We start from the raw sequence: 22,097 nt of genomic DNA on the forward strand, positions 1-22,097 counted from the left end.
TGTAATGCTAGTCTTGGCCCAGGTCTTCTCTGCATCATGAATTAGAGTGGGAGTGTTGAAGAGTTTTTAAACCCAGGAACTATAGATGGGTCTCAAAGAGATCCAGAACCTTCTTAAACTGTATGCAGAGTTTTGTGTACCTGTAGATATAGGCGTTTTTCGAGGGAGGCAGTCTTTTTAATTTAACTTGTGACTCTAATGGATAAAGAACACTGATTGGGAAGAACTTCCTGATGGAGCCACACAGTTATTTGTTGTGCAGGGACCTTAGGCAAAGGGACACCTAAGAGGTCAGAACAGCAGTGGGTCACTGGGATGAACTGAAAGCCAGGTAATAAATAGTTAAAAAAAAAAAAAAGTAACGCTGAGCTGTGTTGTGAGGAAAGAAGACACTGTTGGCATGAGGTGAAAGGTCTGTTACAGTGGGCTCGGTGCAAGCCTGTGTTACTATACAGTGTCCTGTGCTCAGGAGAAAAGTCCTGTGAACAATGCGAGAGAGTCTGTACAGGTGAGAACAGCTGGGTCCTTCAGAAGGACTGGCTGGACACACGAGGAGTCAGCTCCATGCATGGAAAACGCCAGAGCCACAATTGAGTCTGGCTGTTAGTTGCAGGAGAGGCAACTCCTGATGTAAAGTTGGAGTGAGGGTCCCAGTGCTGGGGTGGGTTGTACTTAGATTCAAATAAACCTATTCGCATCACTCAGCGTCGTGTCCTTCCATGTTTAATTTCTGTGTCCTCCTTCACTTGCTTGGTACACCAAATTAAGGAGATATCTTCCCTATTCATGGTTAAAGCAATCACCTTGAGTCTTCAGCCTGTCTGTTCCCCAAAGTGTCCTTTCTACCCTGGTGCTCCTCTGCCCCCCCCACATCCCCTCCCTTTCTGAAATAAGCTCAAGACCCACAGGGACTGAGTCCAGAGGGTAAGTCCTCCCCCTAACATCTTGTGAGGAATTAGCTGGAGATTTCGACTAGCGACCAGCAGGCCACACAGCGTCACTGTGGCCAACAGTTTGGAGAAGAGTCAGTTTTCTACGTACTGTATGCCAAGACAGCTCACTCGATCCAGTACACATCAGGAAAAGAAATCAAAAGAAAGAGAAGTATAAAATAAGGTGGCAAGGGATTTCCCTGGCGGTCCAGTGGTCAAGACTTCACCTTCCAATGCAGGCGTTGTAGGTTTGATCCCTGGTTGGGGAACTAAGATCCCACATGCCTCAGGGCCAAAAAGCCAAAACATAAAACAGAAGCAAAATTGTGACAAATTCAGTAAGGACTTTAAAAATGGCCCACACCAAAAAATCTTAAAAAATAAGATAGCAGGAGTAGCTGTCAACATAGTATTCATCATAGTGAGGCCCTGGTGCCTCAGACAGTAAAGAATCAGCCTGCAATGCAGGAGATCAGGGTTCAATCCCTGGGTCAGGAACATCCCCTGGAGAAGGGAATGGCAACTCACTATAGTATTCTTGCCTGGAGAATTCCATGGACAGAGGAGCTTGGTGGGCTGTATAGTCCATAGTATCATAAAGAGTTGACTGAGCGACTCACACTTTCAGTTTTCATGATAATAAATATGAATGGATTAAATTCTGCTGTTTCTGGACATTTTCAGGTTGAATGATAAACTGCACCACAAATATGTGTACAGGTTGATTATAAGAGACTATGTACCAGAAGGAAGTGACACAAAAGGTTGAAAATAAGAAAGTGAAAAAACATACCAGGAAAATATTAACAGAAAGAAAGCCAGTGGTGGCAGCCTTGCCAATAAAATGCAAAGTAAAAAGCGTCCATTTATGCAGGGAATAATTTGTCAAGGTGAATAGTTATGGACCTTTATTCAGCTAAAACATAGCTTTGAAAGAGACAGTTTATGTGTTTAAAGGTACAGTGAGAAATTAATTCCCGACCACAACAGAATATATTAATCCTCATATCTCAGAAATCTGCAAATCAATTAGACAAAAATCAACCATCACTGTTAACTTGATCTATCAGCTGTCTATGAACTTTGTGCCAACAAACCCTCTTGGAGCATTCATAAAAAACTGACCATGTTTTATGCCAGAAAGAAAATCTCATCAGATTCCAAAATGCATAAATCCCGCAGGTCACATCCTCTGACTGTAAAACATCTCACAAATCAAAGGTGCTGAGAAGGAGACAAAAATCCTATCCACTTGGAGACTTACAAAAAAACTAGCAGAACATCCTCTTCCCCTTCGGGTTGACAGCTAACCAGAAAATCAGTGCATGTGCAAACTAGAGATGAATGGCAGTGACAGTACCGTGTAACAGATCTCAGTTGTGATGGAAATGAGTAAAAGTTTCTGTAGCCTTAAATTCATCTGTTAGGTAAGAAATGTTAAAAGGGAGCTGAGCCAGGGACTTCCCTGGTGGTCCAGTGGCTAAGGCTCCACGCTCCCAATGCTGGGGGCCCAGGTTCGACCCCTGGTCAGGGAACTAGATCCCACATGCTGCAATTGCCACAGGTAAAGGGTGCACATGCTGCAGTGAAGATCAGAGATCCCGTGTGCCACAACTGAGACCTTGCGCAGCCAAATAAATAAATACTAAAGAAAAACCGTAAGCCAAGCCTTTGAACTTAATATGCTTGATCTTTATCAAGACCACTTTTTGTTCTTGTTCCTTTCACCTATCATTGTGCTGAGTCATTTTGAAAAAATAAGGATAACCGATAACATGCAGCACTGTTAGGACCCCAGGGAGTTGTTGTGGGGCAGAGAAGGGGCCCCCGTGGATCCTGAGGAGTCACCCTTAGATAAGATTGCCTAATGAAGTGCAGAATGCCTGGTTACATTTGATTTTCAGATATTTGACCTACTGATGCTAAAACCTACTCATCGTTTATTCATTAATCTGAGATTCACATCTAACCGAGTGCCTTCTATTTTCATTTGCCAAACCTGGCACCCCTGCTTGAAGGAAGGAGGGGAAGGAGCTCTAGTGTTCAGGGGACGGGTGTCACAGGGGAGTGAGGGAGACCCTCGGTGGGGTGAGTGGACAGTCCATTGGGCCAGACCGGAAGCAGGGAGACCTTTCTGGTTTCTGTAGTAAAGACAGGCTGCATGTCCTGGTGACATGCTTCCCAGGCAACAGGGAGAGGAAAGGTTCTGGGTTCACAAGAATAGTCTGATGCAGGACTCCTGGGCACCTGGACCCTGGGAAAAGCCTGTGTGGGCCCAAGGACTGAGGCCGGGGCTGTTGGGGGAGAAACCTCTGGTGACGATGGAGCACAGTGTGGAGGCAGGGATCCAGGTGGGCACATCCCCATGGCCCCCGAGAGGGCCCAAGTGGGGCTGTCTAAAGCATGGACCCCAGGGCGGGGGCTCCTTCTGACCAGGTCCAAGATGGTCTAGATTGACCACACGCCTACAGAGACTGAGATGGGGATGATATCAGGCCAGACCGGCCCAGTAGAAATTTCTTTTTTTTAAAAAAATGTATATTTAAATATATATGGCTTTGATATGAACCGTTTTTAAAGTCTTTAGTGAATCTGTTGCAACACCACTTTTGTTTTGTGTTTTGTTTTTATGGCCCCGAGGCACGTGGGGTCTTAGCTCCCCAACCAGGGATGGAACCCACACCCCGTGCGTTGGAAGGCGAAGTCTTAACCACTGGACCACCAGGGAAGTCCCCCAAATGAAATTTCTGCCCCATGTGAATACACAAAAATAATATTTACCTAACAGTCATTCTGAGGAAAGGAAGGACAAAAAACTGGAGCCCATGAACTCCAGCCGTCTCCGATCACGCATCCAGGGCATTTTCTAGTTGACATTCTTGGGTCTCTTCCTGATTTCCCCTGTGTTCGCATCTTGTGTTCACCGAGGTGCAGACCTGACTCAGACCAAGTGGCAGGGAGATGTGTGAATAACTCTCTTTCCAGCGTTAAGTGTTTTCCATCTCAACAAAAGTGCTAATCAATATCCTCAAGAGATCCTTGTACTGCAAGAAGCCTGGGAAAAAGATTGCTGTCAACCTCAGTGCTCAGTGCAGGGCAGCCTCGAAGGCTTGAGAGGCCAGTGTTGTCAGGGACCCCTGCAGGGAAGTGGCTTGTGATCCTCATCAGCTCTGAAGCATCACCTGGGGTCTCTTCTCTCTTCTTTTCTTCACAGTCTTGGAGAACACACACTACATCATGCGTGGTCAAGTTTCCTGAAGTCCTCGGGCCCCTCTGATCACTGCTTCTGAATATTGACACAATTTTAGTGCAGTGATAGATGGTGTGTGTGTGTGTGTTGTTTAGTTGCTCAGTTCTGTTTGACTCTTTGAGATCCCATGGACTGTAGCCCTCCAGGCTCTTCTGCCCATGGGATTTCCTAGGCAAGAATACTGGAGTGGATTGCCATTTCCTTCTCCAGGGGATCTTCCCAGCTCAGGGATTGAACCCATGACTCCTGCATTGACAGGCAGATTCTTTACCACGGAGCCAGCTGGGAAGCCCCCAACACAATTTTAATATGCACAGCGATGGGGTGAGGCAATCACTCAATAACCCCCTTGAGTATGGAACAGTAAAATAGATACATTTGCTTTGGAATTAATTATATTTCATTTGCCTTCATGATTTAGTCTTGAATAATATAATCAAATTAGCTGACATTACTTAAGCAAACTTGAGTTATGTGAGTAATTGGGAAAGAGCCAATTATTTGATGGAAAAAAGCCAAGCTGGGATTCTATTTTTTTTTTTTCCTCCTGGGTGAAGAATAGTCATCTAGAAGTTGCTGACTCCCTCATGTTGTTGTTGTAGTCGTCCAGTCACTAAGTCGTGTCTGACTCTTCAAGACCCTTGGCCTCCACTATCTCCCGGAGTTTGCTCGAACTCATGTCCTTTGAGTCGGTGACACCATCCAACCACAGTTGAATATTAATCGTACACTAAAGAATTTATGTTCTCTGGATAGTTTGGGGAATTTGTTAAGACCATGAAGTAGTGAGAGATGTTCATTTTCCTTTTATAAAACAAAAAATGCTCTCAGGGAACCTCCCTGGCTGTCCAGTGGCTAACACTTCACCTTCCAATGCAGGGGGTGCGGGTTCAATCCCTGGTCTGGGAGCTAAGATCCCACATGCCTTGCTGCCAAAGAGTCAAAACATAAAACAGTAGCAGTACTATGAAAGTGAAGTTGCTCCGTCATGTCTGACTCTTTGCGACCCCATGGGCTCTAGCCTACCAGGCTCCTCCGTCCATGGGCTTCTCCAGGCAAGAATACTGGAGTGGGTTGCCTTTTCCTTCTCCAGGGGATCTTCCCAACCCAAGGATTGAAGCCGGGTCTCCCGCATTGCAGGCAGATGCTTTACCCTCTGAGCTACCAGGGAAGGCCAGCAATACTGTAACAAATTCAATGAAGACTTTAAAAATGGTCCCTGTCAAAAAGAATGTATCCTTAGACAGAAGAACAATTTGCTTTATTATTTACTTTTTACTACAAATAGTGTTGCTATTGTCTTTATTAGAGTTGATACATCCATCCATCTATTACTGAAGTATAATTTTCCTGCAATATTGTGTTCTAGGTGCACAGCATAATGATTTAATATTTCTTTACATTACAAAATGATCACTAGGCTAAGTCTGGCTACCATCTGTCACCATACCATACACATCTTTTAAGAATATTATTTGCTGTATTTCTCATGCTGTCCATTTCATTCCCCATGACTCATTTATTTTGTAACTGGAAGTTTGTACCTCTCAATCGCCCTTACCTATTTCTAGAGTAGATACATTTTAGAACAAAACTAAATCCTCCCAGATCCATTTTATTAGCATGGCAGTCAAATGCCAAAGTTATGCTACCTAAGGAAATAAGAGCTGTTGAACACTGAGAACCTGACCGTTCTATGTCATACGGCTAGAGACATCAAAAATTAAGTCCTTGGTTATTTTGGATCAAGCAAGTTAAAAATCAAATCATTTCACTTGGAAAAATGAAGTGATGTGGCTTTAAATGCATGGATAGCCCCCTCTAGTGGTCAAAGGGGGTGGGTCGGGGCTATTATACAGGTTCTTTGTTATTATTCATCTGGGTTCCCTACCTCCCTGCATGCAGGCAAGCTAAGTCGCTTCCATCGTGTATGACTCTTTGGGACCCTATGGACTTGTAGCCCACCAGGCTCCTCTGTCCATGGTTTTCTCCAGGCAAGAATACTGGAGTGAGTTGTCATGCCCTCCATCCCTACCTCCCTACAACTTTCTAAACATTTTTTTCCCTCTTGGAGAGGGGGAATGCAAAAACTTCCATTCTACACCTGTTCTCTGGATTACTTAAAGAATATTTTTGTTGTCTGTAAACCATCTTTCTGGTTCCACCCACCCCAAATGCTGAGAAAGCAACTACTATGAATGTTACAAAACTTCACAGTCCCAAGTTTCAGCCCACTCTCTTTTCAATTTATGCCTTTCTTATCCGAGTTAAATGTTGACTCTCATGCCCCTTTGTTTCATATGTTTAAGTTCTTTGTTAATTCTAAGTTCTATTAATTATATCTAGGCTAGTCCTTCAATCATCATTCATCTGAAAGATAAAAAGAATTAATGGGGCTTCACTGGTGGTGCAGTGGTAAAGAGTCTGCCGGCCAATGCAGGAGACATGGGTTCGATCCCTGGTCTGAGAAGATCCCACATGCCGAGGAGCAACTAAGCTTGTGCACCACAACTATTAAGCCTGTTCTCCACAACCCTGGAGCTGCAACTACTGAGCCTGTGTGCCACGTCTACTGAATCCTGAGCACCCTGGAGCCCGTGTCCGGAACAAGAGAAGCCACTGCAATGAGGAGCCCTTTCTTTGAAACCAGAGAGCAGCCCCTGCTCTCTGCAACCAGAGAAGACTCGTGCAGCAACGAAGACCCACACAGCCAAAAGTAAATTTAAAAATTACTTAAAGATACAATTAATAATGCTAAGAAGACTTTGTGGTTTTGTTTTGTGAGAGGTGCATGCCAAGTCACTTCAGTCGTGTCGGACTCTTTGCCACCCATGGGCTGTAGCCCGCCAGGTTCTTCTGTCCATGGGATTCTCCCAGCAAGAAGACTGTAGTGGGTTGCCATGCCCTCCTCCAGGGGATCTTCTGGATCCAGGGATCAAACCCATGTCTCTTACATCTCCTGCATTGGCAGGTAGGTTCTTTTCCACTAGTGCCACCACAGGTAGTGTTATGTAAAAAACAGAAGCAGGATGTGATTTCATCAGGCAATGTCTTTGGGATAACATAAAATGAAAATTAAGAGTCTAGCTTATAAATCATTGAGTTACAAACCATTACTTCACTTGTGCTGTGGCTTGAAAAAGCAGATTTCCTTCCAAGAGCTCAGACCATTGCCTGTAAATCATACCACGGCTGATAATGTTTTTAAAAAAGACCCTTAAACAACCGCTTGGTGAAGCATGCCAAGTGTTTCTGATAAGACAGCCTATTGATGAAGCAATTCTTTTTGGCTCCACATACCCCAAACGTGTGTGCCAGCAGATTAACATTATCTTCCCTTTTCATTTTCCTGTGGGGCTCATCAATGACCATTATCTGACCAAAGAAAGTTCCGCTAAACGTGCAAGCGTGCTCAAAAGATGGTTGAACGGTACAGCAGCCTAGCAGGGTGTATTTTAGCTTAGAGACCAGAAAAGCTTACTAGCTTATGGGTGGTTAAAAGATATTCCTTCTTCTCTGCCTCCTTTTCACCCTCTCCAGGCAACAATGTGGGGAACTTATAAATCACCTTTATTATTTTTTTATAGCTACCCCTGGCATTTTAAGACCATCATTAACTTCATCTTCTTCTACTGTATTTTATTACATTATATATTAAAATATATATGCATACTTTAATTTTGAGTGCATTGGGTCTTCATTGCAGTGACCAGGTTTAGTTGCTCCACAGCATGTGCGACCTTGGTTCCCCAACCAGGAATCAAACCTGCGTCTCCTGCACTGGAACGTGGATCCTTAGCCACTGGACCACCAGGGAAGTTCCTACAAAGCCACCTTTGTAGTTTATAGAAGCTGACATCTCTGTCTTAAGATACTTATCATTGTCATGGTCATAGTAATTCAAAGGGGAAAAGATTTTCTGTCTCCGTGTTATGCAGAGGACACTGGAAAGGGTGGTGGGTGACTTGCAAAGCTGAGGGGGCAAAGCTAATCAAGAAACCTGGTCTCCTGGGATCACCACTGGATCATGCAATCCCACTTCTGGGTACAAACCCCAAAGATTTGAAAGCAGGGACTCCAACAGATATTTGTATGCTTGTGTTCACAGAAGCAGCATGATTCATACTTGCCAAAAGGTGGAAACAACTCAAGTGTCCATTGATGGATGAACAGATAAGCACAATGGGGTCTATCCACACAATGGGATAGTACTCAGCCTTAAATAGGAAGGAAATTCCTACACATGCTGTGAATACAACATGATTGAATTTGAGGACTTTATGCTGAGTAACATACAAATATTGTATGATTCCACTTATATGAGGTACCTAAAGTGGTCAAATTTATAGACAGAAAGTAGAAGAGTGGCTGCCAGGGACTGGAGGAGGAGGAATGGAGAGTTAGTGTTTAATGGGGACAGAATTGGTTTTGGGGAAGATGAAAAAGTTGTGGTGATAGATGGTGGGGATGGTTGTATAACATTTGGATATATCTGATGCCACTGAACCATATTCTTAAAGATGGCTAAAATGGGGACGTCCCTGGCAGTCCAGTGATTAAGACTCTATGCTTCCAGTGCAAGGGGTGCAGGCTCGATCTCTGGTCAGGGAACTAAGAAGATCCCATGTGCCGCGTGGTGAGGTCAAGAAAAAGAAGACTAAAATGATAAATGTTATATATATGTCAACACAATGAAAAAAGAGATCCCGAAAAGGGAATGGCATTTTGGATTAATATTCAGAATGCAGAGTCAGGAAAAAAAATCATAGTGGAAGCAGATTTTGAAGGACTTTTCCTGGCTTTGATTTTGGTCCCCTCTTTACTATCTGTGTGATATTGAGCCAGTTGCTTGACCTCTCTGTGCCTCAGATTCCTCATCTGTAAGACAGGAATAAGATTTGTACCTATTGCAACTGGCTCTTGTAAAGCTGAAGGGAGCTGAATACGGAACCTCGCAGAGGGAGCATCCAGTAAATACTGGCCATCATTACTGTGATTAAAGTTTAACCTGGCCAAGGGCTCTCCTCTAATAAATAGCAGCATCTCCTGCAAAACGCATGTCAGCCAGTCTTCTCCACTGTCAGGGTATACCCGTCACACATCATGTTATTTGTTGGACTGGATTGAAAGCAGAGTGTTACCATCTTTGGAAGGAAATCACTGCAGCTTAAAGATGATCAGAAAATGCATTTAAGAAATTTAAAGGTGTCATGACACTGTCAATACTGGGCTCTTCCTATAAATGAAATCAAAGAATGGATATATATGATTTTCAAATAAAATAAATGGACACTTAAAAAACAACCACCACCAGGTATCCTGAATGGCAAACTGGTGCTCTATCAATCAGGGAATTTCCTCCTTCATCTGGTTAACCTGATGCTTGAGGCAGCTCAAGTAGGTGAACTTGAGTGTCTCCTTGAGTGAAAGGCACCTTGCTAAGGGCTGAAAATACAGAGGATGATATCAGACATGCTCTTTAGTTATTTATTTAGCCTAGTTGGAGAGAAAGATTTCCAGGGGGACTTCCCTGGCAGTCCGGTGATTAAGTCTTCACCTTCCAATGCAGGAGTTACGGGTTTGATCCCTGGTTGGGGAGCTAAGATTCCCATATGCCTCTCTGCTAAAACAAAACAATCAAAAGCAATATTGTAACAAATTCAATAAAGACTTTAAAAATGGTCCACATAAAAAATCTTAAAAAAAAAAAAAGACTTCCAAACAAATCATCATAACACAGGGTCATAGAACACCCACGGAAGTCTGATCAAGGCACAGTGTGAGTGCAGAGGTGACCATGAATAGCCCTATATTCATGATCCAATGAATAGGTCCACAGATCCAAGAGAGACTTCCTCCAGGAGCCTTTTAAAGGATGTGTAGGAGTTTGACAGGGATGATGAGAAAGCGCATTTCAAGCAGAGGAGACGGTATACCCCAGTGGTTCTCAAAACTCACTGTGCTTCAGAAATCACCTGGCGGGCTCACAGAGAGATCCCCGAGCCCCACGCCAAATTTCTGACTCAGTGGGTGTAGGGCAGCACCTGAGAATTTTTGTCTCTGTCAAGTTCCCAGGGGATGCTGGTGGTGATGCTGTTGCCCTGGAGACCACACTTCGAGAGCTGCTGAGTAACACGAAGACCTGCAGCATGAAGTGACAACATGCGTTTGGGAAACTGTAAGTAAGACCATGTTACTGGAACTTGAAACTTCTAAGGGATGTGGTTAGAGAGCTTGGGAGAGGCCTTAAATTCCAGGGAGGGGTGGACAAGGGAGATAAACACAGAGTTGTATGCTCTAGCTACTGCAAGACACACTGCTATAGTATTGGATCCTGGCAACAACTCAGGAGGCAGAGGGCATCACGTACATTTTACAGACGAGGTCATTGAGGAGCACAAGGTTAACTGATTGGAGACTGCGGTGTAGGAGACAGAGGACCCTGGACTCAGAGGCTCATGAGATGTGGATGAGCAGTCTCTCAGTCCTGACTTTGGAGGTAGATACAAGGTGATGCCGGTGACCAAGACAAGAAGTGTGGGGAAGGGGCACATTTGCAAATATTCTGTCCAGAATTATGGGAACAGGAAAATGTCCTCCTTCCCACACTTACCTGTCCCCTCCCGTTTCATTACATGCTTTATGGTTAATTTTGTCTTTTATCTTCTCATTCACTCATCCTCTTTATATTTCCCTTCTTCTTATGCGATGCTCATCACCAGATTACACCTTATTAACAAATTTTCTTCATCCTCATATAGAACTAAATTTTAAAACAAAATACATAAGGATGCAACTAGATGAGGAAAAAGGGACAGAACTTTCACTCGATATTGAAGTCTAAGCGCCTTGAGAGAGCATGTCTTCTTTTTATCATGAAAAATTTTAAAGAGGGAAAACAGAATGATTGACACCCCTATGTCCATTACATGGATGTAACAATTATTAACAGTTTGCAATTTTACCTTCATTTCCCTTTCGAGAGCATTTTAACATGTTTGAGACATTATGACACTTCACCTGTAAATACTTGAATATTCATCTCTGAAAATAAGGACATTTTCTTATGAACCACAGCAGCACCATCATTCATAAAAGATGAGCAGAATTTATTGTCATCTAATGCTCAGCCTCTATTCAAATATCCCCTCAAGATTTTATAATGAATTTTTTCAAACATGGAAAGAATTTTAGTGACTATCCATACACATATCCACCACCCCTAGTTTTGTAATTAACATCTTGCTTTTTGCTTTGTCATGGACCTATCCACCTGTGTGTCCATTCATCCCTCTTAGTTTTCCAGTGCATTTCAAAGCAATGTGCAGATCTCAGCATTCTCCTTCCCCAAAACACTTCAGCATGGGCATCACAGATAAGCATTCAGTAATTTTTGTTGTTGTTGTTTTTCCTTTTGGGGTAAAATTTACCTGTGTGATGACACACTTGTTTTAAGTGTAATATTTGATGAGTTAAGACAAATGCGTACATTTGCGTAACCCAAAATCCCTATCAAGTTACACATTATCATCACCCCAGAAAGTGCCCTCAGACCCCTTTTGCAAGCCCAACCCCCAACCACAGGCTACCCCTGTTCCAATTTTTCCTACCATCACCTCTTCTGGAACTTCATTTAAATAGAAGCATACAATGTGTACCATTGAATGTGAGGTTTCTCTAACGCAGGACAATGTTTAATACTCACCCACACTGTGTGCATCTCAATAACTTCCTCCTTTTCCTTGCCACGTATTATCCTGTTTTTGGTTGGTGGACAGTTTCCTTTTTTTCCGTCGCTGATGAATAAAGCTGCAATGAACATTTGTGTACAGAGTTTCCTGCTGTACAAATGACTTCTGGTTTGTTTTAACCACAGTCCAATCAAGGGCCACAGGTTATATTAGTCTGTGGGCTTTTCATTTTCAGGGGGAGGGATCAAATTCCCTGATGTATCCACAGCTCCTGTTACCTGGCTGGCATGATGAGAAGCTAAATCCTCTGAGTGAGCTACTGAGTCACTTATGTGTCGACCTAAGCTTTCTGACTGGAATGGTTTCTTGTGCTCCTTGCCTGTGATCAGGAGGGAAAAAAAACCTCCAGGCAAGAGATCTCTGAACTCCATAATCCCCTCTTTTCTGTGATGTACTGTCAGCTTGCGGCCGCAAGAGGGCGCTTGCTCACTTTGAATGATTTAAATTCATCAGGCCCGGCAAATAAAATGTTCTTCCAGAAAACAAATCTTTTAAGATAATCCCTCCGTGTTTTCAGTTCTGTTGAATTCAGTAGTGACGTCTGTTCAGTTGCTCAATGAGTATTTACTGGATACCCACCATGTCTGATCCATTGAGCTGGCACCGTGGGTGGCAAAGAAATGAAACATTTTCCCGGCTGGTGGCCCTCCTGCCCACGGCGGGAAGATAAGGCAGCCGCAGAACATCTCAGTGTGAGCTTGACGTCAGGAGTGTCAAGCTGAGACACACACGTGGGTGTGAGCTGGCAGTGAGCACGTCCCATGCAGTCATGATGTCAAGAGCAATGGTGGAGGGCCCGGAAGGTTCTGGAACATTGGATATGTTTAGGAAGGTTGGAAAGGATTGGGTGGCCCAGAGTTAGGGGGTTTGGAAGACTATTCTGAATGCCACGGGGCGGGGAGTTGAGTGATGCGTGGTGGTAGATTGGAGAGGAGAAGTGGGGCAGGGCAATGGGGAAAATTGGGCAGGATTGGTTGGTCCAGTTGGAGGTGATGGCACCTGTGTTAATGATGACATAGGGAGAATGGCTGAGAATCACCTCTGAATTCTGTAGGCATGAACAAGGCCCCCGGGGAAGAGTAGAGGAGAGGGCATGTTCTGGCACGCTCCCGGAGCACTCTTTTTTTTCAAAGTATTTATTTGGCTGTGTTAGATCTTAGTTATGTTATGCAGGATCTTTTGTTGGGGTGAGAGGGCTTAGTTGCCCCGTAACAAGGGGGTTCTGAGTTCCCTGACCAGGGTTCGAACTCACGTCGCCTGCATTGGAAGGTGGATTCTTAGCTATTGGAGCACCAGGGAAGTCCCAGAGCCCTCTTGTTTTGAATATTGGTTTTTAAAATATGGGTTTTTAATATATTGCATTATATTAATAGTACTCTTAAATATATGGGTTCTTAATATATTACATTGTATTAATAATGCTTTTTCATCCAGATGGTTTCAAGCGGTGAGTTGTTTTTTGCCCCCCCCCCTTTTTTTTAAAGTTACTCTGAGGAGTTCCCTGGTGGTCTAGTGGTTTAGGATTTGGCGCTTTCACTGCGGTGTTTCGGATCAAGGAACTAAGATCCTGCAAGCCATGCAGTGCAGCCAAAAAGAAAAGTTACTCTGACACTTGTTATAATGGTGGTACAGAAGGCTTTATTTAGGATTGTAGGTGTCAAGACTCAAGATGAAGGAGAGACCAGGCTCAACTCTGAATATAGCAAAGACAGCTGGGGATTTATAATCAGTGGTGGGGTAGATTGGTGGATGGACAATTACCAAGAGGATATGTTGAAGGTAGGCTGCTACTGCTGCTGCTAAGTCACTTTAGTCATGTCCGACTCTGTGTGACCCCATAGACGGCAGCCCACCAGGCTCCCCAGTCCCTGGGTTCTCCAGGCAAGAATATTGGAGTGGGTTGCCATTTCCTTCTCCAATGCATGAAAGTGAAAAGTGAAAGTGAAAGTGAAGTCGCTCAGTCATGTCCGACTCCTAGTGACCCCATGGACTGCAGCCCACCAGGCTCCTCTGTCCATGGGATTTTTCCAGGCAAGAGTACTGGAGTGGGGTGCCATTGCCTTCTCCGGTTGAGGGTAGGGCATCTTGCTAAACTGACTTGGCAGGATTCTTGCTGAAGACAGGGCAAGTGATCATTATCAAGGGTAGAGGATCCTTTCTAAAGGGACTTAGTCACAGCTGGACCAGCTGATGGAAGTCAGCGCCCAAGGATGAGGCCTGGGGAGAAGAGAGCTCAGAGGAGCCAGACTTGGGTTTGGACAAGGAGAGACTTGGTGTCCTCTCTCAGGCATTAATGGATCTCTCATGAATGCAAATTTCAGTATGTAAATTGGGAAGTATTTCAAAAGCAGAAAGCCTAAATATATATTATTTAAAGTGGGAGGTATTCATATTATTTAAATAGGAGCGTGATCATGGTGAATTGGGAAAATGCATGTATCTAAAGCAAGATGAAACCTGAAATCATTTTCATACAAATATCGAGATTTTTTTTTGACATTCTAAGTCAGTGGGAGAAGTCTGTTTGATTTACAAAAGTAAATGAAGCCTCAGATAAAGAAAGGATTTGTGATCTTTTGTTCATACTTTAGAAAAAGATGGTGTTAGTGAGTTAAAATAGATGTATTAAATAAAATGAAAATAGAAAATGCTTTTGGTCCATTGAAATAAGGTGGTGTGTTAGGTCATAACTAGATCCCCCGTTAATAGGCTAATTTGTATACACACACTGATTTGCATAAATATCCATCCTTCCTCTCACACACTTTACTAAGTTTAAGGTACAAAGGTTTCCCTGACAACTTATATTTTTCTTTTTCTCCCCTCATTCTTCCTTAAACTCCCCTTTTCATCACCAAGGGACAGCTGGATGCATGGGTTCTGGAGTTGAACGTAGCACCACCGTCTCACCCTGTCCTCGTGGCTTTAGTTTGCCGGACTATGTAATGGGGTAATAACACTGCAGCCTCTCAGGAGAGGGGCGGGGCTGCCATAGTTCCTGGCTTCCATCCAGGCACGATCCTTGTATCTGGTTGAGACGGTCTTGGACCCAAGTTTAATGTAAGGTGGAAGTCCAGCCAATTCTCTCTGCTTTGTGAATTAAAAGGGAAAGCACTTTTCCAACTTGCCCGTGGAGTTTGATGCTTCCCTAAACTTCTTGTGTTACGTGGTTAAGGCTGAGTTAGCAAATTGCAGTTGATCCAGGAAACTTCAGTAGACCCTGTTTAATGCTTCTTATTTTATGGAATCGTCCAACTTTAAAAATCCATTTCTCTCTTATATATAAGTTTCTGTCCATGGGATTTCCCAGGTAAGAATACTGGAGTGGGTTGCCATGCCCTCCTCCAGAAAATCTTCCTGACTTAGGGATCAAACCCGTGTCTCTTGTGTCTCCTGCGTTGCAGGTGGATTTTTTTTTTTTACCACTGAGCCACCAGGGAAGCCCCATATATAAGCCTATAGATAATAAAAATAGAATGAGCTGTATACACCCAGGATACAAGTTCCTTCTTGAACACAACACTTGCAGAGATCAGATGAACTCAGGAAGAGGCTGGGAACTTGGCCCCAGAGCCCAGAGTTGGAAGTGATCAGTTATGGTTAGTTTCTCTGCGATGCCCACTGAGCATCCCGGGGAGCTGGCCCCAGGTGGGTGTGCAGTAGGGCAGAATGATGTTGCCCTCTGGAAAGTATCCTCACTCGTGGACCAGTTTATCAGGGGGATTGAAACTCTGAGAGAATGAAAAAGGAAAATGGATGAAACCAACCAGATTTTGTTTGCTCCTGGTGGGGCAGGAAAAAGAAGTAATAACCAAAATTTGTACTGTTTTTTAAAAAAATTTTTCCAAGAATTTTTTTTTTGATGTGGGCCATTTTTTTAAAGACTCTTTTATTTTTTTAGAGTTTTTTATTCTGTATTGGCATGTAGCTGATTAACAATGTTATGATAGTTTCAGATGGACAACAAGGGGACTCAGCCATCTATACACATGTGGACCATTTAAAGTCTTACTTGAATTTGTTACAATATTGCTTCTGTTTTATATTTTGGTTTTCTGGCCATGAAGCATGTGGGATCTTAGCTGGCCAAGCAGGGATCGAACCCACACGCCCTGCATAGGAAGGTGAAGTCTTAGCCACTGGACCACCAGACAAGTCCCCAAAGTTCGCATCATTTTACCTGGGCGGGCAGTCCTCTGACACTGGGCCCTGTGCCTCACCTTCAGGGTTCACGGTCCCAAGCAGGGGTATCTGTGTTAGTGTCTGCTGTATTTCTAATAAGGTCACACTCACAGGTTCATGGTGGACATGAGTTTAGGGGGGCACTGTTCACCCCAGCACATTACCCAGGTGGTGATACCTTGGCCACATGCCTGCACCTGGGCTACCAGGGAGCAGGATTATGGGTGCTTCTACCTTTGCTAACACAAGTGAGCTGCCTCGAAGCAAGACCCACACGATGGGTGTTCCCTCCAAAAAGAGGGATGTCTGGAAGCTTGACAGTCAAAGCTTCCAGGTTGGGAGGCTTTTTCCAACCATATGACCTGGTGGCAGTAATGAGCACAGCAGCTCAATCAGCATAAACCTAAAAGTTAGCAACATCACTAATTCTTGTCTTCTGCTACTTTTGTTATCTTTTCTCTCTCTCTCTTTAGATTATTTATTGGCTTCACTGGGGTCTTCACTGAGAAGCATGAGGGCTTTCTCTAGTTGCATCCAGCGGGGGGCTACTCTTCCTTGCTAGTGTGTGGGCTTCTCATTGCAGTGGTTCTCTTGTTGTGCAGCGCCAGCTCTAGGACATGGGCTCAGCAGCTGTGGTGCACGGACTTAGTTACTCTGAAGCATGTGGGACCTTCCTGGATCAGGGATTGAATCTGTGTCCCTCGAATTGCAAGGTGAATTCTTAACCACTGGACCATCAGGGAAGCCCTTGTTATCTTTTCAATCATCAGTGAATACAGAGTGAATGTACAATTGATGGATTCAAACTGAGTTGGGGCTTTCCCTATTCTCGGGCACTCAACGCAACCCAGATAAGTCTCACTTCTCTGGTGGAGACTCTACAGTTGTCTGATGGATATGTTCTGTCTTTGCCCTCATCAGGGGCCAAGAACACTGCTCACAGAAACACTGATCTCCATGATGATGAACACAGGAAACAGCCCCGAGTATCAGCTCGCAGGCATTTCTTCATCCCGGGCCTGTAGATTGGCAGGGGTTTCCCGAGCCCCTGAGTGTAACTGCTGGATCTGCCAAGATACCAGTTCCCCTTCCTTAGCACATCCTCAGTTCTCAAAGAGCAGAGACCATCTAAGTCAAGGACAAGTAAGGGACTGCCCTCAGCCCGCCTCCCCGACCTCTGCCCCACACACTGCACAGCTGTTCAGAGGAGTAATACCTGCAGGACTTCCCTGGTGGTTCAGGGGTCAAAAATCCACCTTGTACTCCGAGGGACACTGGTTTGGTTGCTGGTCCGGGAAGGCATGTGGGATCTGAATTCCTTGACCGTTAAGCTAGTGTGCCCAAACTACTGGGCTTACATGCACCCTGGAGCACATGTTCTACAACAAGAGAAGCCACTGCAATGAGAAGCCCTCGCATCACAACAAGAGAATGCTCACACACACACAGCAACAAACACCCAGCACACTCCCATCAACATAAATAAATAAGTAAATCTTAACAAAAAATAAAAAAGGAAGAGTAATCCCTGCAGCCCCTTGTACCCTAAGCAGTAATTATGCCAGGTGCTCATCTCCTACACCACTGTATATTACGTACAAGGTCCTTGACATGAAGAGTGAAAAGCCTCTTGAAAAACCAGCACCCCAGTCAATTTCTCTCCAAACTCGTAGCCAGGCTCCCAAGGGATCCAGGAGGCAGCCCAGATACCTCACTCAGAGGTCACCCCCAGCTTCCTCATTCTGCCACTGGCCACTGTCATCTTGAAATGCCACAGGCGTGAGGGCCAACTTAAAGGCTTCATCTTCCAGTGGATGTGCCGTTTTGTTCTTTGCATCATTAAGCTGAAGAATGTGATAAGACAGAAAGATAAGATGCCTCCATATATTATATTACCGGAGGCCAGGGTTTCTTGGCCTCAGTGCTATTGACATTTGGGACGCGTCATTCTTTGCTGTGGGGCCATCTTGGGCCCTGCAGGATGCTGAGTGGCGTCCCTGACCTCCACCCACTAGAGGCCCAAGCATCCTCCCAGTTGTGACAATCAAAAATGTCTCCAGACACTGCTGTACTTGCCCTGCAGGGAGGAGAGCGGGCAGAATGTCCCTGGTTGAGAACTGCTGCTCTGGGCTGTTATTAGTATTCAATCCTAAAAATAGGAGAGGACAGAGTATACGTGTGCATCCAGCATTTGGAAAACTTCAGTGCTTATTTGCACAAGTCGTGATTTCTCTCCGTCTCTGCTCCCAGCTCTTTATCTAGGGACAAGAGAGGCTGATCAAATCCATGACCAAGTTGCTGTGGATGACAGCCCTGCCCCAGAAACAAAGGAACCAGATGTTCTATAGCACAAAAGAAGAAGAAGAAAAAAAGAGCAGCTCTCCACGTTGTTTAATTCGTATTTTTATTTGAGATGCCTCAGCTCCTCCATGAAACTTAAGTATTAGGGGAAGAGCAGAATTAATTCAAGCAACATCTGAAGTCAGGTTCTGCTGCAGGTTCTTTGAGAAGATGAATGAACAAAGGGAGATAAAAATCTGCTCTTGGAGGGGCTTGTCCCTAGTCATGATGAGCACGGTGTTATGTGTGATATTATAAAATCACTATTCAGCTCTCCTCCCAAGCTCTTACATCCGCCTTCTCTTTTATCTCCTTTCCTTGGCTGCACATTCTAAGTTTGCAAAGAGCAGAGAGCACGTAAGTAGAGCACAGTTCTGTGCCTGTCAAGCACCTGGGGAGTGCCCTGGCGGCTCCTTGGTCCTGGGAGCATCCACTCCTGATGAGTAGGGGGCACTGTGCCTCTCTGTAACCACCGGAACCGGAAGTTGTGTCTGGGCTTCACTTGGAGGCTGAATGTGTGACCTTTCTCACGGATTTTTTTCAACACATGGGCGAAGGAAATAATCATGGAGGCAGATTAGAGATAGTTTTGTATCAGTTTCTCCCCTTTTAGGATCTGAAGGATCTTGTCTCCCTGTGATTCCTTTACTCCAGGGCTCATATTCTGTGATAAGGTCAGCATGTAGTGAAGTTTGGCACAGACTTTGAGTTTATGTCATAAAAACCAAAGTGATGGGGTTTCAGTGCTGTAGCTCTAATTTTTTTAATTGATTGATTTATTTTTGGTAGCGCTGAGTCTTTGTTGCTGGACACGGGCTTTTCAGTGAGCCGGGGATGCTCTCTAGTTGCAGTGCGAGGCGGGGGCTTCTCATTGCGGTGGCTTCTCTTGTTGCGGAGCACAGGTCCTGGTGCAAGGGCTTCAGCAATTGCGGTGCATGGGCTCCGTAGTTGTGACTTGTGGGCTCTGGAGCACAGGTTCAGTAGTTGTGGTGCACAGGCTTAGTTGCCCGGCAGCATGTGGGGTTTTCCCTCATCAGGTATCAAACCCATGTCCCCTGCATTGGGAGGCAGATTTTTAACCCCTGGACCAACAGGGAAGTCCACAGATCCAATTTTTAACAAGCGAATGCAAAGAAAAGATAAGCCGCCCTTTCTGGACTGTGTCTCTTTTCCTGACCCTGAAGCTCATGGGGCCTGAGAAATAATCAGCAGCTGGACACTCAGGCAGGAGAAGGGAGAGGGCTGTGTGCACAGGGCTGTCTGTTTCCTGGGGTGTCACACACGCACACACATGCGTGCATGGCCACTGTGGCAGTGCATGCTCAGAGGTCCCTCCAGGAAAGATCTCGTCCTGCTGCAGGAGTAATGATCAGACAGCTCCAGCTGTTACCTGTGCATCTGGTCTCCATCTCCGCTTTTCAGCAGCGGCAGCCCCCAGGCAGTGCCTGAGCACTGCAGAGGCACAGGGCCGGGCCGTTTCTGCCCCACGTGGGGTCCTTCTAATGGGCAGTCTTTGCTCTGGAGCTTGGGGCTGGGGGTTGGCTGAGACCCTCAGATCTGCCTGCCCCAGTCCTGCTTCCTCTCCTCTTTGCCGCAGGCATCACCCCCCAGTAGCTCTCGCCCTACTAACTAAGTGTCCACTTCCCAGAGGACCCGACACAGTGTTCATGTGGTTGCAGGAAATGGGGACCCCTTCCAGGGCCTGAGAGTGGGCTGTTGTCTAACACTCAGAAATGGATTGTCCAAAGAGACACACATGCTGACAAAGCAAGAGACTTTATTGGGAAGGGGCGCCCAGGTGGCAAGCAGGAGGGTGAGGGAACCCAGGAGAACTGCTCTGCAATGTGACTCTTGATCTTGGGTTTTATAGTGATGGTGATAGTTTCCGGGTTGTCTCTGGCCAACCACTCTGACTCAGGGTCCTTCATGGTGGCCCACACATTGCTCAGCCAAGATGGATTCCAACTAGAAGGGTTCTGGGAGGACATATGGGCTGGCGTCTCCTTTCTCCTTTTGACCTTCCTCGAATTCTAGGCAGTGGTAGCTAATTAGTTTCACATTCCTTCCCAGGACCTCCTGTTGCAAGACAACTCATGCAAGTGGCTTCTGTCTTGTCTGGCCAGAGTAGGTAGTTTCAGCTGTGCTGTCCAATAGTTTTGAGGGGAGGGAGGGCATTGAAAGGCTTCCCTGGTAGCTCAGAGGGTAAAGAATCTGCCTGCAGTGTGGGAGACGCAGGTTTGATCCCTGGGTCAGGAAGATCCCCTGGAGAAAGGAAAGACTACCCACTCCAGTATTATTGCCTGGAGAATTACATGGACTGAGGGGCTTGGTGGGCTACAGTCCATGGGGTTGCAAAGGGTCAGACATAACTGAGCAGCTAACACAGTCACAGTCAGGGGGTTGAGACCAATCCCCGGCTCAGATGGGACCTCGCTTACTCACCTCCATGTACCAGGTAGGGGGGGAGGCGATGTATTCACTCCTTTCCGGATGAAAAATCAGAGCAAGGAGTTTTTGCTAACTTGGCATTTTACAGCCCAAGAGGCAGTAGGCTCGCCTCCGTATCCATGCTTGGGGAGTTTAGTGAGCACAAGAGTAGGCTGGCATGTTTCCAAAATGGAATTCATTTATTTACTTTTTATTTTTTTGGTAGATTAGGATCCCCAGAACCTCAGGAGGCAGAGGGGAAAGCCTCTCTTTGTCTTTTTTATTTCCCACTGGCGGCTCCCCCTTTCTGGAGCTGCTGTGAGAATGTAAAAAGCTACTGCAAAGACTCTGTCTGTGCTTTTGCAAAAATGTCTTTCCGAAGTGCCAGCTGCCCTGGAAAAAGCCCCTGAATTGCTCTTCCTTTAAAAAAAAAAAAAAAAAGATTTCTGCTCTTCATCTGTTTAAGAGGTTGATATGAGGCCAGTTAAAGGGGCAGTCACACCAGACTTCCAGTCTCTTCTCTCTCAAGTTTTTCCAGTTATGCAGGAATGTAGCCCCTTCATGCTATTTGTGAACCTCTCAGGCTTTATGAGCCCTTGACCTCATCTCCTTTCATCCATGTCAGTGACTGGCCTCCTCTGAAGAACCAGAAGGTTTAGTGAAGTATCATTGCCTGACCCTGGGATGCCAGTCTGAGTAGCCCAGAAAACTGAGGAAAAACTGTCCCCAGGGTTAGTCGCACTGACCCCTAACACCATATTGTCACCTAAAACATCCCCCCCCACCCCGCCCCCATCCAAGTCACCTTCCTAACAGCCATCCTTCTTCCTTCCTTGCTACCCCCAAATCCTGATTTTGTTTTGGTTGCTAGTATCTAGTCCTGAGATGAGATGAACCATGACTGAGATAAGTCAGTAAGTCCATGCTGTTCTCTTTGACAGTGACTGGTCACTGGGGTGGGCGTGTGACCCAGCCCTTAGCCAATGAGACATTAGGAAAATTCTGATGGGAGCTTATGGGGACGGTTTTCCTTCAGGACACAAGGGGAGAACAGCATCATTCTCATAACTTCAGCTACCTCTGAAGCTCTAATGAATCCCCAAACTAGGCTGAACCATATGAAACTGCTGATTTTGACCTATACAGAAACGACAGTTTTGTACAGTCTGCTTTTGTTGTCGTTTTAGTGTCTAGCCCACCAGGCTCCTCTGTCCA

At 45.2% G+C, this 22,097-nt stretch overlaps 1 long non-coding RNA gene across 1 annotated transcript in view; it reads left to right on the forward strand.

The window, feature by feature from the left end:
- Window positions 1-10,255: 10,255 nt before the first annotated feature.
- The window catches only part of LOC122424569, a 207,997-nt gene continuing 196,155 nt past the window's right edge, over window positions 10,256-22,097 (forward strand). Inside the window, exon 1 of the long non-coding RNA XR_006264477.1 lies at window positions 10,256-10,360. This is a non-coding gene — a long non-coding RNA (uncharacterized LOC122424569). The remainder of the gene's footprint in view (window positions 10,361-22,097) is intronic.

Source organism: Cervus canadensis, chromosome 1 (genome assembly GCF_019320065.1).
Source record: "Cervus canadensis isolate Bull #8, Minnesota chromosome 1, ASM1932006v1, whole genome shotgun sequence".
In the NCBI taxonomy this organism is placed as follows: domain Eukaryota; kingdom Metazoa; phylum Chordata; class Mammalia; order Artiodactyla; family Cervidae; genus Cervus; species Cervus canadensis.